This window comes from Rhinatrema bivittatum, chromosome 8 (genome assembly GCF_901001135.1).
Source record: "Rhinatrema bivittatum chromosome 8, aRhiBiv1.1, whole genome shotgun sequence".
In the NCBI taxonomy this organism is placed as follows: Eukaryota; Metazoa; Chordata; class Amphibia; order Gymnophiona; family Rhinatrematidae; genus Rhinatrema; species Rhinatrema bivittatum.
The window spans coordinates 219165814-219189570 of record NC_042622.1 but is presented as its reverse complement, the minus strand read 5'-3'; the positions used below and the strand labels follow the sequence as shown (position 1 = coordinate 219189570).

Here is a 23757-nt window from a genome sequence, read left to right as displayed (position 1 = left end):
TGAGATGAGACTTAAGGAGAGAGAGAGGGGGGTATATGATACAGACATTCAAACACCTCAAAAGCATAAACGATGCACAAGAAGCAAACTTCCAGGGGAAGGGATATGCTAGAACAAGAGGGCACTAGGATGATCCAGGGAGGTAGACATGGGAACAATATCAGAATATATTGCTTCATGGAAACAGTGGAAGTGGTGAAGATATAGCAACAGAAAGCCTGGAATAAGCACAGAGGATCCACAGAAGCAAAGGTGTGAATGGAAAACCAGCTATCAACTAGGTTAATGGCATCATACCAGGAATGATATTGGGCTGACTAGATGGGCCTAATCATCCTTATTTATTTATTCAATTTTTTATCGCACATTCTAAAAAGAGCTGTGTGTATTTAAAGATGAAATGTAAAAACAAGAAATATTTCATATTCTGCTTAAATGCTGGCAATGTTCTACGACAGTGGTAGAACAGGGTCGGAAGGCCACACTATTGTAAACAACCCTTCACTTCTTCAAATGAAGAGACAAGAGAAAGGGAGAGAGAGGTAGTGAGAGAAAACAAAGGGTAGGTAAGGGAAGTAGAACCCAGCCAAATGATTAGACTATGGAGTAGCAGGATTGGTAACCAGCAGGCTGCATAAACCAACCAAGTCAGTGGCTATGTGCTGCCCACAGGCCAGATATTTGGTGCAATCGCCTCATTTTATTTGCTATTTAAATTATTAACTTGACAGTAACACATTGGTGTGGGGGAGGTTGGGTGACGACTTAAGTACGGGATTTTTTTTTTTATGCTCATGCACCTAGGTACTAGAGAAACCACCAGGAAGCAACAAAAGCTGCTTGCAGGTAGTGTGTCTTATCTCAAGCCAGTCAAGCGTCGATACTGGGGTATATTCTTGCAGCGTGGACAGGAAGGACTGGGCAAACAGAACTGGTCAGCTAGTAACTTACTGCCATCCTGTGCTACCTTAATGCTACACCTTACTCCAGGCCTGCAGCAATCCCTCACACCCCAGCTTTTCCGATGCACCTACTATGCCAGCACAACAGTGCATAAACAGGAAGGGGGCTTGGGCGTCCAGTCTAAGATACCTGCGTGCAACAACTTTTTATTTTTTGCTCCTCTGGAGTGCAACTGGCCTTCCTACTGCAGCGGGAGGGAGGGAGGGAGGAGCTTCAGAACCCTGAAAAAGAGCTCATGGTTTTGATTACAAGGAAATGGGCGGTCCCATTCTGAAATGCTCAGTTTGTTTTGTCACAGCTTCTGCCGGGCCTGCAAAGCAGTGGGCAGGGGCGCCTCGTTTCCTCACCGCTGAAGCAGGTTTCATGACGTGGGCGGGGGATGAGAACGGAGCAGGCAGGCAACGGGCGATGAGAAATCAGCCAAAGGGGGTCAATGCTGTACTCATGGCCAGGCCGATGCAACGTCGGCGTGCGAAAAGTCACTTTCCTCCCTCGCGCCCGGGCACGCGATAGAGTAGGGTAAGGAGCTGCTGTGTAAGAGGCACTAGGGGGAAATTGTGCATCCCTAGCGCCTCCTCTGCAGCGGGCAGCCAGAAGCCATGGCTGCCTGGCCAGATTAGGAAAACAAACACTCAATAGAAGCCTGACCGCTCCGGCTGCCCACACAAAAAAGCATGCAGAATGTACAGGGCCTGGACCGGGATAGATTGTGCATGTAATATGGGGGGTCCAGAATTTTGTTTTTCGAGATTTTTTTTTTTGCACAATGCTGCTTGCTGTGGTTCCTCTTTTTTGTATCACGACAATACTAATGGGAGGAATCACCGAAAACAGGATTTTTTATTTATTTTTTTTTGTAGAGCCCCCGCCTATGGCAAGCGTTAATGCCAGCTCTTGGGCTGGCGTTAAGTTTGCCACGTTACAAGGGGCGCATTGGCCTTGCTGGAATGTTTTTTTTAATCAGATGGTAATAGTTAATAGCCTCATCTACCCGGAATTATTTACAGGTGACGAGAACTACGAGCCGGTTTGGACGTGCGTTTTGGATACACCGATCCCAGTACTGCATCGGGCGTTAAGTCTAGCGCGTCCAAAACACGTTTCGCGGCAGGCTGACCTCGGCGCCCGATATCGCATCGGCCTGTGAACGGGTTCAGCACAGGCCGTGCATTACCTCAGCCTTCCCCGTGCGTGGGGAGGGGGGGGGGTGAAGCTCAATCACCATCTTTTATCACTTCCCCATTCTCCCTCCTTAGGAAAAAAGCGCCCCCGACCGATTTGTAAGGCTGCTGGCCCGTGCCAGTCTCGTACACACCCACCTGTCGAGGTAGAAACGTGCAGTCCAGGGCGGAGCGCTCGGTGCGTCACGCGTTCCCCTCCCCCGCTTCCTGTCCAATACCAGGAAGAAAGCTGCAGCTTTGCGGCCCAACCTAGCGGTGGTTCAAGCAGGGGCCGCAGCCGCAGTCTCTTCCCACCGACACCAAAGTTTCCTCCTCTTTTCCACCGAGCTGTGCGCAATACTGAGACTCTGTTACCGGGGGCAGCAATGCCTCCCTCCCTCTGAAGGACAACTTTTATGGGTCCAAGTAAAATGTGTTAACCAAAAACAGCCCTTTGTGAGGCTGGCACAAGAATGCACCCGCCCTTTTTTTTTTTTTTTTTAAGTTAGACTGCATGGGGGGTCCCAAGGGGTACGGCTACCATCAGGTGAAGAAACCAGGCCATGGATCTGACAGTTTCGCAAGCGCATGGGCCGCTTTGCCCGTCCCCTTGGCTGCCTGCAGCAAACACAAAATAAGCGTGTAAATCGGCACATTTCACTTTGCAAATTAGCATAAAGTATGCAGACTTAGATCACACACGCTTGAGTTTCCGTAAGGGTTAAGATAGTACAGGTCTAGAAAGCACTACTGACCCCCACCACCAGCTAGGTTTTCAGGATCTCCCCACTGAATATACATGACAAACGCCTGCATGTAATGGCACTCCACCAGGTGCAGATATTTCATGCATATTTATTGTGGATAGCCTGAAAACCCAACGGCTGGAGGACACAGTTGGGACCACTCCTATCTTCCCTTCCCGCAGTCACGCCTAGGCTGGTATTGTAAGTCCATGCTAAAGGTAACACAGCTACAGTTATGCAAGATCCCAACTCCAGCGATGGCTTCATTTCTTTTATTTATTTATTTTTTTTAAACCATGATTTTTTTTTCTTTATTGATTTCAGTTCTGGCTACATATAGTACAAGAAATGTAATGAGGTGATTATGTGGCCGGGTAGACCTCTCATTCGCCTCCTCCTCCAACAGGACAATATGTAATGCTCTTTCATCCTGGAACGTTTTGTTTTTTGTTTTAATTAACGTTTTAAAAAAAATTGGGAGGATGGGGGGGAATGTGATGTGTGCACCCATACACATACTACAGAACAGTACACTTAAATATATATCCAAAATTTAAAAAAAAGAAAATTTCCTACAGTAACACATAAAAAAGGAAGTCCACGGTCTGGGAAACAGGAAGTGTGCAGTCACATGATCAGAGGGAGACCAATAGTGGGTCCCTTCCAACAGAAAGTTTCTGCTTTTTTGAGACCAGAGAAGGGCATGAGGACCTGACCAGACAGCAACATAACACAAAGTTAGTCAGGACAGGCACTGCCCCCCCCCGGTCTGCAGCACACCTCAGCCTTAAGCAATGCCTCACTAGTCCTTCCTGCAGGCAGCAGCACAGGACTGGCCTCTCACAGCAAGCTCCTTCCATCTAACCCACAGCTCCTGCCCCCTGCTGCCATACTGAAAGTCACTGGGGCGACACCCCCCTGACTGCCCCACAAGGAGATAGGGAGAGGAAGACAGGCCTGGGGGGGGGGGGGTTTAAAAAAAAACCCCAGGGGCAAGTAAAGACCACGGACCTCAAAAGAATTTCCCCCACCCCACAATGGGACATGCTGAGTTGCAAGAGTGCAGCCCCAGCACAGAGGTGTGCACCCCCAGTTTGTTTTTTTTTAAATAACGTTCAGGAATCCATACCATGTTTATTAAAAAATAAATAAAACAAAACACACAGATGGCATGAGATGACTCCATTTAAAAATGTTTGATCTTCACTGCACTAATGAGGAGTTAAAAGGATCCAAAAGGGCATCAGTAATCCAAAGGGGCACCAGTAAGCCCCCTCCCCTCATCCAAAGAGTAGGGGGCAAAATATAAAGACTGTAACCACCACCACACCGCCACCATCTTCTCACCTCAGTAAAGGGAGAGAGGAGGAGGAGAAGAAGAAAAAAACAAAACAAACCAGGCTGCAGGTACCACCTCCTATTGCTCAAGGCAAGAAGAGGGAGAGAGCCTGGCTGCAGGCAGGTGCTGGAGCTGTCAGTCAGGCAAAGTGCTGTCACCTTTCTATGAAAACCAAAGGCAAGAGGGCCCCCCCCCCTTTTCATACAGAGAGCCCCACAAAAGCAAGGGTGTCTATGACAAGATTTTCAGCAGAGAGAGATTCTGACCTTCCTGTTCATTGGTGCCAACCCAAGACTTATTTCAGTCACTTTACGCTACCCTCCCAGCAGGACGAGATAACTTCCCACTGTGTTCAGCTTATTCCTCACCCTCAGGTCTCACAACCCCGGCAGCCGAACTCTAGCCTGGAGCCATTGCTACAGCTTGTGCCGAGCAGCCAGAGGCTGGGCACAAGCTGGACAAAAAAAAAAAAAAGACACTTTTAGATAAAGGAAAGGAAAAAAAAAAAAGAAAAAACCCCAAACACACACACACAGGCTGAGCACTAGGAAAGGACAAAAAGCCCGACATACAGTTAGAAACCAGGGCAGTATAAACATGTGAGCGCACAAGACAGCAAGAATTAAAAAGCCCAACCCTACATCGCTCTCAGGGTGGGGGGGGGGGGAGGGAAGCAGGGGGCTCAGCTGCTGCCACCTCCTGCCGCACACCCACAGAAAGTGCAATGAACCTGGACACGCCTGTCGGTGAATAATGCTACATATGGAGGGGCAAGGGGGAGGGGGGCCGGGCGACAGATGCAGCATCACCAGCTACCCCCCCGCCACCCCAGGCCGGGCTTCCAGAGACCGCAGCAGCACATCCACACACACTCCTCTTGCCAAGGGAGAGGCTACCAGTCTCGGCCTCTGCACGGGCTCCACTCTCTCTAAGGCAAGCCTCGTTTGTTTACAGTTCTTCAGTCTATTTCATCTTTAGAAACAAAAATTGGCATGGTCCATGTAACCGAGTGCTGCGCGTCTCTTACAGTCCTAGAAACTAAAAACCGAAAACAACAAAAAAAAAAAAAGAGCTGCCAGCCGCTGTGACGAGCGTGTCTTGGCTGAACGGGGCCCCCGGGCAGCACAGCAGGACTGGTCCCTGAAACCCAGGAAAGGCCGCATGCTCTCTCCCCCCCCCCTCTCCTGCAGTCGCCGTTACGCCACCACAAACTCCGATTTCATGTCCGCTTTCACCTCCGCTTTCCACACGGAGTCCTCAAAGTCCAAGTCCAGGCTGCCCTCGCTGGAGGCGCTGCTATTGCTGTTGGTGCGGCTGGACTTGCGGTTCGGAAGCCAGGGGTAAGGGGCCCGGGCGTCCCGCCGCGCCTTCCTGCGCAGGCGCCTCTGCTGCATCAGCAGCTGCAGCCGTTCCACCTTGCAACGGGTGGCGCGGTTCTCGGTCTGCCGCAAGCGGTCACCTGCAAAAACAAGCAAGGGAAAAAGGGTTTCACGTGATCGTGCAAGCAGGAGAGGGATGGATGAAATATACATTTAAAAAAAAAAAAGTAATGACGGATGATCTGTGTGGACTGCTAGGTCTCTGGTCTCCATGCCAGCCCCCTTCCCAATTCAGTGTGGTACTTGCAGTGCGAGGACCGGAAAGGACCGGGTCATTTACCATCCTTGCAGAAGCTCAACCCAAAAAAAACCCCCCACAAATTTTTGCTTTTCAAGCTTTAGCCTCATTGCTGGTATAATTAAAAATAGAGGGGCGATGCAGCAACCTATGTTGCAGGGGCAGGATGAGCCAGTGAGCTGCCTTCCCCTTCACATCAACCTTCCCCGCTGTAGAGTGCTGCATGGGGTCAGAGTTCAAAGCTCCCTACCACTAAAAAAAAAAAAAACAAAAAACCCCACAACTCTGTTCATAGGCAGCCTGTGGGAGATTTTCCAACAAGGACAGTACAGCTGAGACGAAGCCCAGTCACGCGACACGTGGGCGTAGAAGGTGGGGGGGGGGGCAGTTCTACAGGAAGCTCTGCTGTTCTGTACTACAGCACCTCCTCTTCAGTAAACAATGCCCAGAAACACAGCCCGGCAAGCAGGGGAGTACAGAGACCGGGCACCACCAGAGTACCCAGGCCCCGGGACAGAGGTTAGGCAGGACGTGAAGACAGCAAGGCGGAAGAGAGGGAAAAAAAAAAATTAATAAGGTGCTAGCCAAATTCTCCAACCCCCCCACCCTTAATCATTGGGCAGAAGGCAGTTTGTAATCTCTTTGGCTGGATGACTGCACTGTTGCCCGTCCCCCTGTGTAGTGTCCCGGGGTCTGCAGCTTCCTGCAGCGGGGCAGCCGGAATGCAACTGGAACCCGACCCCATTCACCAGCTCTGAATGGGGCCTTTGTTTGGGCTTCCACCGCAGCAAGCAGAGGAGGAGGAGGAGGAAGAGGAGAGAAAATACACATTGTATCCAAGAGACAGTACAGATTACATTGAAAAGACAGAAGCAGCAGAGAAACGCTAATGATCCATTCATAAAAATCTATTCCCATTCCTACAAGCCACAGGCTGGTGCCCGAGGAGCATAAACTCAAAACACCTAATCTTCAGTAAACGCATCCGACACATCATGCCATCCCTCGGCCAGCCAAGCAAGGGGTCTCCACCCCCCCCCCCCCAGCCAACCAAGGGGACCCAGTGCACTCCAGTTCAAGCCACCCCCCCCCCCCCCCCCGTGCCTCTTCCAGCTCTGTCCCAGGCACAATGTGAAATGCAGGGCGAGAGCTGCACAGACCGCAGCAGTCTCCGAGGACCCAGGACCTGCATTTCACAGCAGGCATGCACCATGGCGCACGTGCACTGCAGCCTCCCCGCCCGCCCTCACAGGAACAAGAGGAGAACAGCGTTTATCATCTGTCCTCTTCCGCCAGCTTCAGCCTGACCCGTACAGGGCTCCATGGTCACGCAGGACCCACCAGTACCACATGTTCAGCAGATGAAAAGTAGTGCTGGGGGGGGGGGGGGGTGCTCAACATCCTGCACCTAGGGGTGCAGGGGACATAAATCAGCCTTGGGTGCAGGACTGAGTGAATGGAGCAGGAAGGAGACAGGGCCTTGGGGTAGAAATAAAAACTGTTTCAGCTGCTCTCTCAAAAGTCCAAAAATCCCAGATATAGAACACTGCGTACAGTGATTCAGAAACAGAGGAGATGCCTAGGGGGGGGGGGGGGGAAACCTTTACACATGGGGGACTTGCCTATTGGTATCCTCGTGGCGGGGAGAAGTGGAGGCAGATATTAAAGCTATTTGTCTTGTGATCTCTCACTTGTACCAATTCTGGGATTATGGAGGATTTTTATTGCAATATTGATCTCTTGCTCGGCTGCTCCACATACTACAAAAGCCTTGGTTTGGAAAAAGCACCCCCCTTCCTGCACGCGATGCACAAAAGCAGTTGGTGGAAATTACGAGTACTGAAAACCTCACATATTCATGGAGGGGGGGGGGGGGGGGGGAAAGGAAAAATATGATTCAGTTTGGGGGAGGTTTTTGTACCCCCTTTGGTGCTACTACTCTCAAGGTCAAATTCAGAGAGAGAATGCAATTTTTTTTTTTTTTCAGGCCGTCTGTTACTTCTGTGTTTTATGGAAGCCACGAGTGCTCATTGATGTTATGTTGCGTAATTGCATCAGTTGTTCACCTTTTTTTTTTGTCTGTTGTATGTATTTGTTTAAAAAAAAAAAAAAACCAAGGCGATATTTAACCAAGGTCAGGGAAGGACCACCCAACCCAGACCCATGGCTACAGCCACTCTGTGCGTGAGGAGAAAGGTCTCCCCCCCCCTTGCAGAAGACCGGGTAGCCCCCCCTGCTTACCTGCTGGTTTACACATTCGGAGCACAGAGTGCAAGGGCTGTGCTGTTGCGGTCTTGCTGAGGTAGATTTTGTTGCGAGGAGCTCTGTGGCAGGCGGGGATGGGGGCGGGGCGACGAGGGGGTACACTGTGTCTGGCAGCGCAGCTGAGTCAGCGACTGCGGCATGCCCTGGTAATGCCGGTGGCACTAAGGAGGTCATTCAGAATTTGGAGGATGGTGGCCAATGTCCCGCCGTGGCCTGCCAGTGCTGTCTTGGCAGTTTGGATGCAAAAGTGCCTGGGAAGAGAAAACAACAAGCCGCTCAGTGACATCCCAAGACTCCCTGGGCTTGCCAGAAAATCACTTGAGCTCATCAACTAAAAGAAAAACAGTGAAAACAGACATGACTCTTATTCTCAAAATTGTATCCTGTTCATCTAATAAAGGTCCAGCAGCTTGTGTGCCGTGAGAGCTCTGCAAGCGGCCTATGCTTCTCTCTCTCTACATTTCAAAGGTTTTAATTTAAAAACAGACATGAACTTACCAGAAAAGGTTCCGAGAAGACTCCTGGAGCGTGGTTAACAAAGCTTTCGATGATAGCACCAGTGGTTGCGGGATCGGCTGGCTGGGGATGTGACATTACTACTGCTGGGAGCTGACGCTGGAGCTGCAGTCCACCTGCCCAAACATGAAAGATAAACAAATAAATAAATAAAATAAATCAGCTTTTGGAGAAACAGAGAGCTCAAGGGAACATTTGTAAAACCCTCCAAAAAAAAAAAAAAAAAAAATAAGACTCATCCCCAAACCTTGCACACATCCCAATAGATACAAGAGTACAGAAACCCTCCTATATGTGACAGCATGACCAGGAGCCTGCATAGGAGCAGGATTTTCCTGCAAAACCATGCCCCGCTATAAAATGTTATAGGGAGAGCAATGATCACGTGAAGACCAAATGACCAGGGCGTTATGACTGACACAACCACAGCGTGCAATATGAGGATTTCCAAAGTTAAAAACGCAGCTTTTGCAAATGACAAAATTCAGAGCCGAGCCGGCATGCTCAGACCATTACACAGACCGTCCCCCATCTCAGTCACAGAAAAAGGCCCAGTGTGAAGTCATAAGCTGGGATTATCTGCCTCACTGGCTACTCACCTGGGAGCACGAGGAAGCAGTACTGCTGGCTCCATGGGACCGAAAGGTGCTGGCAGTGATTGGAGAAGGGTGAGCAGTGCTGCAGTACATGGGGGCGCTGGCTGCAGACTGTGCAGGACTCTGCTGGCAGGCAGGTGCAGGGATGCGGGAAAAGCCAGAACCCGTGGCACTGTGAAGGTTTCTGTAGTGAGCAGGAGCAGCAGCAGGCCCCCGGGGCTCCCCGTGACTGGCATCACGTGGCGATGCTGCAGCTGATTCCCCGACTGCTGAGCGGCCAGCTGGAGCTGGACAAAACATCATGTGATCTCCAACACGAAGGGCAAGGGTCAAGGGAGACCTTCCAGACAGGAAAGTCATTGACCTAGTGAAAAAGAAAAGAAAAGGCAAGGACTTAAAGCTGCATTCTGATACAAATTACAAGCCAACTGTCCTGTCTGGTCTCTCTGCTGCAGCCGGGACATCGTCCTACCCTTAACCTACTAACACCACGCTTGCACCAGATCCCGAACAATGCAAGTGGTGCTACATTAGTCAGCAGACCCGCTCTACACTGCCTATCCATGCAGAGAGGGACAGAAGGGATACTTCTGCCCACCGTTCATAAGGGGGGAGCTCTAATCTGCCCTTGCTGAGGGCCTGTGCTATCACCTCAGAGCTGCAATCCACAAAAAAAAAAAAAAATGATGGGAGGTGTCACTGCCATAATCGCTCAGCTTTAGTTATCTTCCTGCCGCAGATTCCCCTTGGGGAAAGCGGAAGACAGCAATATTTCAGGAAGAGATGAACATCTCCGGTTTGGGGAGAGGACAAAGCAAGCAGGTGTTATCAGTCTACAGATGAAGCTTACAAACCCCTCCAGTCTAGCCTGAAGTCAGAGCACAGATCTGTCCTGAGGTTTTCCACCTGTCAAGGAAGAGCCAAAAAAAAACATGCTGCCCGCTAGCCTCTGCTGCCCGCTAGCCCCTCCCGTGTACAAAGAACCCTCCCCCGCCCCCTATCACAATCTCCACACCCCCACCCCAGAGCCCCCAGTCAAGTAGGAGGTGGTTTGGTGCAGCCTCCCTCCCTGAAGCAGGGGTCTGTTTGCTGAGTTCATGAGGACCTCCCCCCCTCTGATGGCGAGAGATATTTAAAATTGCCATTAACAGTTATTACGGTGTAACCAGCAGGAGGCGCATTCTCCCTTCTTAACCGATGGATGGACTTTAGAGAAAAGTGGCCTGTGTCACTAGGTCCAGTCCTAGCCAGGGATGTAGATTCAGACAGACAGACAGACGTGCTTCCCCGTGGACCTGATACAGAGACCAAGAAACCTTGTGCTCCAGGGCCCCTCCCCTCCAGATATTTCTACTAAACAACGATGTATATATAAAGTCCTTTTTTTTTTGTACTCAGGCAGTGGAGACAGTGGTGCCGTAAAGGTCACAGACCACCACCCTCTGCCGCGTCAGTCCCAGCCCCACAAAGAATCAAACCCAAAAAAGGGACAGCGCTTTTCAAAAGGAGCAAGGGCTGGGGGGGGGGGGGGGGGGGTAGGTTAAGCAGCGGAGCCCTTTAAGCTTAGGATTCCCACTTACCCTCCCCCACACCGCAGAGAGACAGCCGAGAGGTACCAAGATACATAGAAAAGTTCAGAAGGGTCGGGGCAGCAGCACCGGTGGCCTGTATTACACCCACGGGGCTAGTTTAAGGGGGCCCAAGTGACCACACACAGGGTGCCGTGTCCCCTTCCCCCCCCAAGGCTTAAGGCCAGCCCTGGCCCATACGGAGGGGAAGGCCACGTCTGCAGATCCTCCAACCCACTGCAGGAAAACAGCAGCCGGGGGGGACGACGACAGAAGCGTGGAGACGCCACATCCTGGGATAAAAGGTAGTGAGGAGGATGCGGCAGGGGCAAATACATCAAGGAGCAGAAAGGGAGACTGCAAAGGAAAGGTAGGCCGAAACTACAAGAATAAGAAGCTTTTTTTTTTTTTTTTTTGGTTTAGAGTATGGTAAAATGATGGAAAGGGGTTTGTAGAGAAGCTGTGAGCACCAGGGTGGTAGTGTAGTTAAACCCCCAATCCCCTCTCCCCCCCCCCCCCAATCAAGGGACAGTCTGCAGCACCTTCAGCTCGCCCATCGAATACCGGAGCCTTCCTCAATCACCGGGGCATCTCAACAAAAACGCAGGCTTCCACCCGCCCATCCTCCACCCCAGGACAGATGCATCAGGCCCCTCTTCCCCTTGTAACCCCTCCCCCCCCTCCCCACTCAGCAGAAAAAAATGGACCACAGATTAAAGTGCAGCCCCCCTCCCCCATCCACTCCACACACCTTAAAATATTCTGCCATCTGCTCTGGGAGGATCTGGGGGGGGGGGGGGCCCCCGGAGGACTGCACCTCCCCTCCTACTCTTCAGCAGTGCAGGCCCAGCCCCCTCCCACTCTCTCTCTCATCTGGGCCACTGCTTCCTGCTCAAGGAGCTCTTAGCACATTCCAGAGAGATAACCCTCTCAGGCCTGTCCCATTCATGGGCCTCTCCTTCCATGCCTTTGTCTGATGACTAGGGGGGTCCCAGGATGCCCCTGCTTCACCCTCCCTCCCCACAAAAAAAAAAAACACAAGAAAAAAAAAACCTGGCAGATACTTGAGAAAGGCCAAACACAAGGGTTCTTTCACCCAGTCCCTGCCCCTCACCAAACCCTCTCTGCAGAGACAGCATCGCTTCCAACTGGACAAAAGTGTAAAGATTGTAAAAACCCAAAATGAGAAGGCACAGCAAAAAATAAATAAATAAATGCAAAGGCCGCTGCTACCCCCCTGCAACCCCATATCCCCTATAAACCACTTGCCAAAAACAGGCGACCTGAAACCCACAACTTTAATCTCTGAAAGGCTGATTGCAGCCATCCTTTTCACTTACGGAGGATCAGAGACCCCCTCCTTCTCCAGAGCCAGGCATCGCACGCCGACCCTCAAGGCGGAAGGCTTTCACGAGCCCCATCAGGGCCCACTAGAACCATCCACAATAAAAGCACTGAATGCGCATCCGCCACTCAGGATGCAAAACTCAAGCCCCCAGCCCCCCCCCCCCCCCCAGACACTGAATAGACTCCAACAATCCCAGCCTTCTCCCTCATTGCAGCCTTACTAGCCCGAGACTCTGCCTAGCATTATACACCACCCCCAGCCCATGTCCTGACACAGCCTGGACCCCGGCTCAGCTCAGATCCCCCACCCCGAGACCTCCGCACAAGGTATCGTCCAGATTGCAGCGCAAGCATAGAAAATTGGGACCCGAGGGGGTGCAAGGGGTTGAAATCAGAGCACCAAACCTCCTTGGGCAAGCTGCAGGAAAAGGACACTGGGGCCCCCTTCCATATCTCCTCCTCTCCCTCCCTCCCAGGGCGACCCCCCCTAACACTGCATTTCTCCCCCATCTCCCCTCAGGCTGCCTGCCCACCCTCCCTCGTCTCCCCCAAGCTTGCTGTCTCACACTCTCTCTCTCTTGCCCTTTTGTCCTGCGTTTCCGGGAAATTGACCTGCACCCAATTTTCAGTTAAATTCTGGAAATGAGAACAATGCAAAGATTACAGAAAGGGCTCAAACTCCCCATCCCCAAAACGGCAAAAGCAGCAAAATAACCGGGATTAGGGAGAACTTGCATCTAACGGTGCTAAATTCCTCTTTCCGACAAGCTAAAGGTTTGATTCAGGGACTTAGAGCCTGGGGGGGGGGGGGGTTATGCTTCTTTAAAAAAAACAAAAACAAAAAAACCAACCCAAAAAACAAACCGACTTAGCCTCCCCCAGCAGTTCTGTAAAATCAGACCTGAAGATAAAATGACAGCTTGTCCCCGGGATTCTCAGAAGTGCTTGTGAGTCACACACTCTGCATCTCTCCTCGGCTAACCTCCCCCTCTTCCCTAGGGCTGGGGGGGGTGGGGGGAGCAGGGCTGCCTGGGCTGATTGTCACAGAGCCGGCGGCTGCCGCTGCTGCTTCCCCCCTCCGTGAAACTCCGATTGCAAACAAAGACCAGAACAAATAGGCCGGCGAAGCTAAACAAACAGAATTAATTGTCCTCGATTATTACCCCTCCCCCCTCTCTCTCTCTCCTCCACGGGTCTCCTTTACCAATCTGCCTGCCATTAAGGATTCTGCACTCCTGGTGTGTGTGGTGGGGGGGGGGGCCGCGTTTCCCGGGAGTCCCACAAATACCGTCCAGAGCTCTGCCGCGGCCCCCTTTTACGGGCTTTGGCACGGTGAGGGTTGTAAAGTGCGCTCCTGATCGACTTCACCCGGGCCCTTCCTCTTGACATCACAAGCTACCTACAGAACTGTCGCTCTCCTAACAGCACCAAATATTATTATATCATTAAACCCCCCCCCCCCCCGGAAAGAAACCGGATCCCAGCACCAAGAGCAGGAGGTCGGCCCGTGCCCTTTGGAGCAACTCAGAAGCCCGGGGGGGGGGGGGGGAGGGGCAGAGCCCTCTCTGTCTTCCTTTGTTCGTGTCGTCAGCACAGAACCAGGACCAAAATGTCAGGAAAATGCAGATCGCTGGTGGATTTCCGTAGGTAAATGGCATGCCACAAGCCACAGCAGATCCTCAAGCACCGTTCACCCCACCCTGTGCTCCCCCCCCCCATAAAGAGAAAAAGTTACAGGAGGTGGCTGAAGTGGCCGGTACATACAGGAACACTTAGAGCTGAAGCAGCGCGCAGGAGAGGGAAGAGGAATGTCCTCTGCTTGCACCTACAGGCAAGGACCCGGGACAGGAATCCTGCCCTGGGCCTCTCTTGACCACCCCCTCAGGTTTCTCATGGTCATCTTGTTACTCCTGGCATCTGCTTGCTGCTGCAGCCCCCTTCGCAGAGCAGGAAGGAGCCACTGACTGGGTGCATTCCCTGAAACACTGGATTTCAAAGCAGCAGAAAGCGCTCAGGGCTGGACGTTCCTGCATCAATAAATCCTTGTGAGCTCAACCCTGGAATGTGCAGAATCTGGCCTGCGGACCAGAGCCGGGTGGCTCCCTGCTCCCAGCCTCAGCAAACAACCAGGGAATGCCTGGAGCAAACCCAAGGCAGAGAGGCTACACCCCTGCAAAGAGACTCCGAGGGGAGATTCACAGCAAGGGAAAAAGAAAAAAAAAAAAGAGAGGACAAAGAGGAACTTCAGATGTTGCTAAAGTGATTAAAAACTGCTTCCTTCCATCCCTGCCCCAGACAGCCTGGAGCGAGAACTGCACATCCCTCCCTGGCCTGCTATGTGTGAGTAAAGTCATTTCTCAGAAGCTATTTGCATGTAGAGCGGAGGCAAGCGTGGGAACGCAACTACCCCGGCAGCACATGAGCCCTGCCGCCACCACCGCCATCACCAACCCCAAGAGGGATCCATTCTGTGCCAGGTCCTCAAATCAAGTACCGCTCTACCCCCACCCCAAGAACGGGATGCATCCGGTGCCAGATCCTCGCTCACGCAAGCAAGCCCTGCTTCCCCCACCACAGAGGGCACACATCCTGTGCTAGTGCCTCACTGACAAAAGCCCTGCTCCCCACCCACCCCCTCCCCGAGAGGACACACATCCTGTGCTAGTGCCTCATTGACATAAGTCCTAGTCTCCCCACCCCCCCCCCTACAGAGAGGGGATACAAATCCTGTGCTAGATCCTCAGTCACACATGTCCTGTAATCTCAAGACCTTGAGATGGGCTCCAAACACTAAAATTCCAATTACCCAAAGAACTAAAGGGTAAAAAACAAACCAAAAAAAAAAAAAACCAAACAAAAAAAACAGAAGTGAATGGGGCCATCTGCTCAGATTCCCCAGGATTGCAGAATGTGGTAACCTCACTAGGGCCTCATTTTCCAGTCTAGGCTAGTAACTGTTTCCAGGTTAGTCTTCCTTTTTAGCTCTCCTTCCCCTCCAAATCTGAAATATTCTCCAAAAGCTTTGTTAAGTCAGGCAAAATATTTTACAAAAAAAAAAAATAAAAATCCGGAAGTAAAAAAAAAAAAAAAAAAACCTGACAGCATGCAATCAAATAATCCCACCATAACATTTAAACCAGATAAAAGGGGGTAGAGGCATCAGATGGAGGATAAAGTACTGAAAGCGGCTGAAGGTGGAGGGTGAAAAGGTGAACTCTGCACCTAGCTGAAGATCGTTTTCCCGCCCCTTCCCCCAGCTTTAGCCAGCACACAATAAAAGGTCAGCAGAGGCCAGGACCGGCGATGCAGCCAAGTCTGGGCTCTTTCGCCACACACACCCCCCCCCCCCCCCCCAAACCCAGTTACCAATCAGACAGAAGTCACTCCCCGATCCAGTTAAGCAGACCCTGAATGAACCCAAAGCCAAAACCACAGGAAAACCAGGGGGGTGGGGTTTAAAAATTCTCAAGAAACAGAACCTAGGGATTATACCAAGCAAATTTAGCTGCTGGTCTTATTTACGAATTTAAAACAAAGCCCACCTCCAAACCTGAGACGCTCTTTGTTCATTTTACTAATTTAAAAAAAAAAAAGAATCCCCCTACCATCAATCTCAGAAAATGGAGGAGGCAAAGTAAAAACAGATGAACAAACTAAATAACTAAATAAAATGCACTTTTTATACTCATTAAAAGCTCTCTGGAGCCTGTGGTATCATGCTCTTTGCCCCCCTCCATGAGATTAAGTCATACAGTACATGGCCAGATTTACTTTCAGAGGCAAGAGCCCACTCTCTCAAACAGAGGGCCCCAAAATCATTGGGGGAGGGAGAGAGAGGGAAGGTGGCAGAGAGCCTGCAGAGTCGTGCCAGTCTCTTACCTGAGTCTCAGTGAGGCTCTCCAAGGCCTGGATCACCGACTGCTCCGGTCTAGAAGCCTGGGACTAAGAGAGAGAAAGAGAGAGAGAAAAAAAAAGCAGACCCCGTTAGGATCAGGGCATGAAGGCTCTCCTCCAGCACAAGAGAGCCTAAAGTCCGGCTACTAAACTTTCAGATGAGCCATACAAGAAAAAAAAAAACCTGCATTTACCATTAGGCCAGCTTCCACCGTAGGGACCAGAGTAAGTTTGCTACCTTCTGTCACCCCCAAGTCCTGTAGTTTTCCAGAATTTAGGCGACTGAAAGAGAAAATGGGGCCAATGAAGGTTTCTGCACATCAATCAGTCCTGTCACCATGGACTCCATCACTGCGGGTCAGCGTGACCCAGTCCTGGTTTTACCTCATTGCACGTATGCTCCAGGACTCCTGCCAGTTCTTAAAGGGGGGGGGGGGGATCGCTCCGAATCCAAGCACACATTGGGGTCAAAGCAGGACGGGATCAGCCTTTGTTGGGATCGAACCATCCACTGTGGTATTCCAGGTACCAGTAACAGTGCTCCAATTACTGGAGATCCCGGGCAGGCTCCTTCCAGTAAGAAGCGAAGCAGCCCCGCAGCCTTCAGCCGCATCTAGGCTGGGATCTTCCTCCAGCTGCCGCTTTCGGTTTTTGGAGGAGGGGCGAGTTCATCTAGCGATGGTAAAAGTGCCTGCCTGCCCCCTCCCATCTTCCGTGCACAGGAAAGCCCGTCTGATCAAACAAAGGAGCTTCCCAGACCCGGAAGATCCAGGAAACCTACCAGCGATGTGCGCAGTGTCCGGCTCTCTTCATGGAAGGAAGGAGCCCTGCGGCGGGCCGAGCAATCCCCCTATGCATCCCACCCCCAGGACGAGCCTCTCCCAGCTCCCGTACTCACCTCTCTTTGTGCAGCAGGGCGAGTCGCTCCTTGGGGACTTTCAGCCTCTGCGACAGCCGCCTCTTCAGGCCCTCCACCGTTTCCTCCGCGGGCACAGAGAGCTCATAGCGGGTGCCGGTGGTCGTGTGAATGGATAAATTCATGGAGGGCTCGTTGGCGACGGCCTCGCAGGTTGCGGCGGCGCCCCGGCTGCAGCTCCTGGCACTGGGCTGCTGGTCCATTCGCTGACCTGGGACAAGAAAGGGAAAGTAGAGACAGGAAGCTATCACTTGCCGCTCCGCAGCCCGGGGAGCGGCGGCGCAAGAGCCCGGTGCACGCGCCGCTGCAGCCCAGAGCTCCGGGGTGAAAGTAACAAAAAAAAGTTACAATGTATCAACGTTTCTACAGCGCTCGAGCCCGCCCCCTCTCCTGGAACCGCTCCATCGGCCAATCGCTGCGCTCTGCGAGCCCAGACCTGCAACATCCCGCCTATCAGCATCAACTCAGCGCTTCCCCACGTGGCTGGGGCTGCCGCAAGCCTTGGGCGTAGGCCACGCCTACCAGGGAAGGGCAGACCAATAGGAATGAGCGGGCGGGCAGTGCCGCCCCTTTGCATTTTAAAGCCATTCATAATCTACTCGCTTCACAACAAAGAGCTTTATGTAAATGGCAGGATCCGCTGGGCTCGGGGGGCACCTTCCTATTTACGCTTTATTCCGGCCCGGTGGCTGTGCTGTCACTATATTGTCTCGGAGGAAGATGCTAGGGACATGAGGAGGCCGATAGCACAGGAGCGCTTGCACTGAGAAATAAAAGGTTCCAACTCATTTGTGGAGAAATAATAAGGGAAGAAATAAAAGACCTATCCCAGGGGCGCGTTAAAGTGAGCCAGGTCTCTCCGCGCCAGCTGGATTGAAACAGTGGGAGGCGGGCGGGAGCGCTGCACGTTTAATTGTTTTCGTGCCTCACGTCTTTGCTGCGGTCAGATCTCCAGTACTGCCTTTCCTGTTCAGCCCAGATGACTGTGCTGCTGACCTTAAACGATCTGAGCGGTAAATGCTCATAAGTGTGCTTCATCCGCCTTCCCCACAGCAGGAAGGAGCGTCAGCTAGTGACGTGCCTATACAGCAACCGGAGAGATTACAACAGATCTGCACATCCTGGCAGAGCCCCGGGGTGTGTACTCCGACACTGCCACATTGCAAGGAGGAGAATCTCTGGGGCCACCTAGGTTTACTCTTCTCTGGCTCCTAATAAATGTTTCTTGGTAGAAACCTTCGGGAACAATGACGCTGATTTTACATTGTGCGCCTAGAACAGGGCATTTAGCCCTGAATCCTTGTGATTTCTGTTGAACTTTGACGTATGGGGGATGTTACCCCCTTAGAAAGCTGCTCGGAATGAGTCAGCAACTCGAGGGCGCCCTCTGCTGACGTAAAACAGGAGGCGAACAGAAAATGGCGAGAAGAGCTGAGAAGTGATCAGAGCTGGCAGGAAGCACAGTGTTTAGTAACAGTAACTTGTGCTCTTTTCCAGAGGAGAATGCCAGATTATTTCACAATAGCAATAGGAATACACTTCTCCTCACAGCTGCTACATTCCTCTAAGAGCGACGCTGGAAAATAAAAAAAAAAAAAATCCACCCCCCTTCCAACATTATTGAAATGTTTCCTTTGTTTTTATAAACCAGCAGTAAACAGGCAGCAGGAAGGACGCCTGTCAGAGAGCTACCGGCTACAGTAGCCGCTGTCTAATGACTTACTGAAGGGTCAAGATGAGATATTGCAACACAGGTGAGAGGTGACACCCAGAAATGTTTTTGTGTATTATTGCCGGACTCAGCAGTACCCGAGGATGATTTTTTTTTAATACTGCTGTATGCTTAATAGATTACAATTATACTGCTGAAGTGGTGCTTACAACCCTGGAAAAGAGCTATGCACAGTTTCACCACCTGCGGGAGGGAGGGGGTGTATCAAGCATTTTGTGTTCAAATTCAATAAAAAATATATTTTGCCAGGTATTGAAATGCCCATCAGGCTGACCGAGAGCGCTATAGCACAACAGACTCTGCGGAATGTCCAGGCGACCAAACTACGGCTGGCATTTGACAGCTGCAGAAAGAGGTGGCGGGATAGAGGGGATTGCACCCCGTTGTTCTGTGCTGGGTGGGAGGTTTTATGGGAGAGGTGAAGCGATTCTAAGAGTCGTTTGCCAGATTTTATGGAGACTCTCACAAGAAGTCTGCCTTTCCTCCTTACAGTCTTAGTTTTGGGTTAAGATATTAAAATCTGATTATAGATTAACTTTGCAGCCTTCATGGTAGATGGATTCTAATCTAGCTCGGACCAATGGATCAGGACCTGCAAAGAATCCAGTAGCACATGCATATTACTCCCCCATAGCCTTGATGCAAGCTTTACAGCCTGTAATGTCCTGGCCAGTGTTTGGCGGCGGAGCTGGGGCTTGTCTTGGGGGGGGGGGGCCCACGTCGCAAAGAGGTGCTCGCATCCTAGCCCTGGACTAACGCGGCACTAGGAGCCCCGAAGATCTCTCCAGTAGCCGCCCAAGCGCGCTGATGCCTCGTTACTGGGTGGCGACTATTTCTTTCAGTCTAGCTCTGAAGAGAAAAGGGGGGAGGGGGGGGGGGGGGGTCGTTCATTTATCCCCGACCTGGAGCTAACTTGGGTGTAAGGTCCCCGGATTTCCGTTGCTGCCTCCCTTCCCATCCTGACTTAGCAGCAGGCCAACAAGGAGAAGCCAGCGACTGCTTTCATCTCGTGCCTGGCGTTCGTCATTCCGACTCTGTTTGCACGGAAAAGGCATTTCTCTGACGTCAAAGAGCCGAGATATTTATAGCAGGCCAGCCACTGAAAAGCACCTGAGGGCCTCTGTGCCGCCCTCTCCCCGCCTGGCGAGATTCTTCCTCTGAATCTCTCTCTCTCTCTCCCTCCCCAGAAGTCTGTAATCGCTGGCAGCATCTGTCCACGGCTGAGGCACCAACAGCCCCGTGCCTTCCACCTCCTTCTCCATCCCCCACCTCCCCCTGCCTTTTTCTGCCTGTCACCTCCTTTCCATCTCGGCCTCTCTCTCTCTCTCTCTCTTCCCCTTCCCTCCCTCTGTCTCCTTGCTGCCCTCTTTCTCGCCATCTCTGCCTTTCGATTTCTCTCCCTTTTTCACCTTTCTCGCTAACTCCCCGTCGCCTCCTTTTATCCCCCGCCGCCCAGAGCCTCGACGTTCCCCCTTCTCATTTTCCAGAACAACTGCTAACATTCACCTCCATTTCTGGTTTTAACGGGTCTATGTTCAGCACTGCTTTTTAAGGCCAAGTCCAAATGCAAAGCAAGTTCAAGCAGCTTTGTCTGAATGACCAGGCAGGCTGCTCACTACTAAAAATGTTGCTAGCAGCAATTTTATTATGGATTTGATAGTTGCTTGGGTTGCATTAAGTATTACTATCCTTAACATTAGGCATGGGGGTAACCTACACAGAACAGCACTTACTACCCTTAACAGAAACATGGGGGTAACCAGCACAGCGCGGCAGTTACTACCCTTAACAGAAACATGGGGGGGGGGCCAGCACAGTGCGGCAGTTACTACCCTTAACAGAAACATGGGGGTGACCAGCACAGAGCGGCAGTTACTACCCTTAACAGAAACATTGGGGTAACCTGCAAGGAGTGGCAGTTACTACCCTTAACAGAAACATGGGGGTGACCAGCACAGTGCGGCAGTTACTACCCTTAACAGAAACATGGGGGTGACCAGCACAGTGCGGCAGTTACTACCCTTAACAGAAACATGGGGGTAACCAGCACAGTGCGGCAGTTACTACCCTTAACAGAAACATGGGGGTGACCAGCACAGTGCAGCAGTTACTACCCTTAACAGAAACATTGGGGTAACCTGCAACGAGTGGCAGTTACTACCCTTAACAGAAACATGGGGGTGACCAGCACAGTGCGGCAGTTACTACCCTTAACAGAAACATTGGGGTAACCTGCAACGAGTGGCAGTTACTACCCTTAACAGAAACACGGGGTAACCTGCAACGAGTGGTAGTTATCACCCTTAACAGAAACATGGGGGTAACCTGTAACGAGTGGCAGTTACTACCCTTAACAGAAACATGGGGGTGACCAGCACAGTGCAGCAGTTACTACCCTTAACAGAAACATGGGGGTGACCAGCACAGAGCGGCAGTTACTACCCTTAACAGAAACATTGGGGTAACCTGCAACGAGTGGCAGTTACTACCCTTAACAGAAACATGGGGGTGACCAGCACAGTGCGGCAGTTACTACCCTTAACAGAAACATGGGGGTAACCAGCACAGTGCGGCAGTTACTACCCTTAACAGAAACATGGGGGTGACCAGCACAGTGCAGCAGTTACTACCCTTAACAGAAACATTGGGGTAACCTGCAACGAGTGGCAGTTACTACCCTTAACAGAAACATTGGGGTAACCTGCAACGAGTGGCAGTTACTACCCTTAACAGAAACACGGGGTAACCTGCAACGAGTGGTAGTTATCACCCTTAACAGAAACATGGGGGTAACCTGTAACGAGTGGCAGTTACTACCCTTACCAGAAACACAGGATAACCGGCACAGAGCGGCAATTATCACCCTTAACATAAGGTTTGGGAGTAACCTGAAGCAAACGGCAGTTACTACCCTTAACAGAAACATGGGGGTAACCAGGACAGTGCGGCAGTTACTACCCTTAACAGAAACATGGGGGTGACCAGCACAGTGTGGCAGTTACTACCCTTAACAGAAACATGGGGGTGACCAGCACAGTGCGGCAGTTACTACCCTTAACAGAAACATGGGGGTAACCTGTAACGAGTGGCAGTTACTACCCTTAACAGAAACACAGGATAACCGGCACAGAGCGGCAATTATCACCCTTAACATAAGGTTTGGGAGTAACCTGAAGCAAACGGCAGTTACTACCCTTAACAGAAACATGGGGGTAACCAGGACAGTGCGGCAGTTATCACCCTTAACACAAGGTTTGGGAGTAACCTGCAGCAAACGTCAGTTACTACCCTTAACAGAAACATGGGGGTAACCAGGATGGTGCGGCAGTTACTACCCTTAACAGAAACATGGGGGTAACCAGGATGGTGCGGCAGTTACTACCCTTAACAGAAACATGGGGGTAACCAGGACAGTGCAGCAGTTACTGCCCTTAACAGAAACATGGGGGTAACCAGCACAGAGCGGTAGTTACTACCCTTAACACAAGGTTTGGGAGTAACCTGCAGCAAATGGCAGTTACTACCCTTAACAGAAACATGGGGGTAACCAGCACAGAGCGGTAGTTACTACCCTTAACAGAAACATGGGGGTAACCAGCACAGAGCGGTAGTTACTACCCTTAACATAAGGTTTGGGAGTAACCTGCAGCAAATGGCAGTTACTACCCTTAACAGAAACATGGGGGTAACCAGCACAGTGCGGCAGGTACTACCCTTAACAGAAACACAGGGGGGGGTAACCTGCACAGAGCGGCAGTTATTACCATAAGAAATTCGCTGGGCAGACCGAATGGCCCATTTGGTCTTTTTCTGCCGGCGCTACTATGTTACTATGTATAGGCAAGGAGAAAGGCTGTGGCATAAAGAAGGACTGGAAATAGTATTCCAGAGCCTGTGGCAGAGGGGTCCTAGGTGTCAGCCACATGTACGAACAGCAACTTTGCCCCAGAGGGTTTAGTCCGAGACCTGCACAGTGTACCTGAATTTGCAACTGGGCTTGAGGTCAGATTTGAAGTCGTAATTAAATCTAAATTCAAATCCAGTACAGCCCAGGGCCTGGTTCCGAGGCTCGGCTCCGAGTCTAAGATCTCACCCTACCACAGGTTCCTGAGGTTAGAGAGGACGGGCAGGAATAAAACCCTTCCTTTCCTTAAGATTCAACTTGCTGGTGATTGGTCTCTGCTCCTGTACCGAATGGAATCATTCTTCCTGTTAGTCCAGTAACTCCACAAAGTATCATCTTTTCTGGTAGCAGACTTGTATTCTTGTCGCTGAAGAGGAGCTCCCTGGGATGAGAAAGTACTTACCAGGCTCAGTAAGTCCTGAATGCCTGCGTAGTGATAGCCCGCAGTCCAGACACAGAGAGTGTAGCCCAAGCAGTAGAGTGCTACCAGGCTCCAAAGGTTGGGGTGAGAGCAGAGGCTGTAAATCCTTGAATTCTGAGGAGCTTGGCGTTCCTGCCTGGATCTCAGCTCCAGAGGAGGCCTGGTCTTTAATGTATGGGAGGTACTGAGAGCTTGGCTCCCACACACACACACATTATCCTGGGTGGAGCCTGGGACAGGATTACCCTCGGCAGCCAACCTCCCAAGCATGCCGAGTCAGCAGTCAGATTTAAAGGAACAGCAGGATATCTCACTCACACACACACCATTATCTCTCTCTCCCCCGCCCTCCCCACACCAATCAAAGCCTGCCCCCTTAAAAAAAACAAAATTCAGAGCCACGTCTCACGAAGCGTTCACACCCTCTAAAATTCAGCTATAGCCCCCCCCCCCCACCCCCCAAAAAAAAAAGCTGCTGTACCCTCTCAGTCTCTGAAGGATGCAGCCACTTCCAGGAAGTTAGAAAGCTGTTTAGAAGGGAGAGTAAGGGAGTCTAGGCTGGTGAAATTTACACACACAGAAAGGAATGAGAACCGAGAAGCAGTTAGGCACAGGACAGGCAACGTGCCCTGCAGCCTGTCACAAACACGGCATGCCACGTCACGCCAGCACCAAGCCCCAATCAGCAGTACACTCGCTTACCCTCCCCCTATCCTTGGGTGCTTCAGTGACATCATAGTTGGGGGGAAACATGACATCACACCTGTGAGTTA

General features: G+C 51.4%; 1 pseudogene; it reads right to left on the bottom strand.

The window, feature by feature from the left end:
- Window positions 1-4785: 4785 nt before the first annotated feature.
- On the bottom strand, window positions 4786-23153 carry LOC115097491 (annotated as a pseudogene).
- Window positions 23154-23757: the final 604 nt, after the last annotated feature.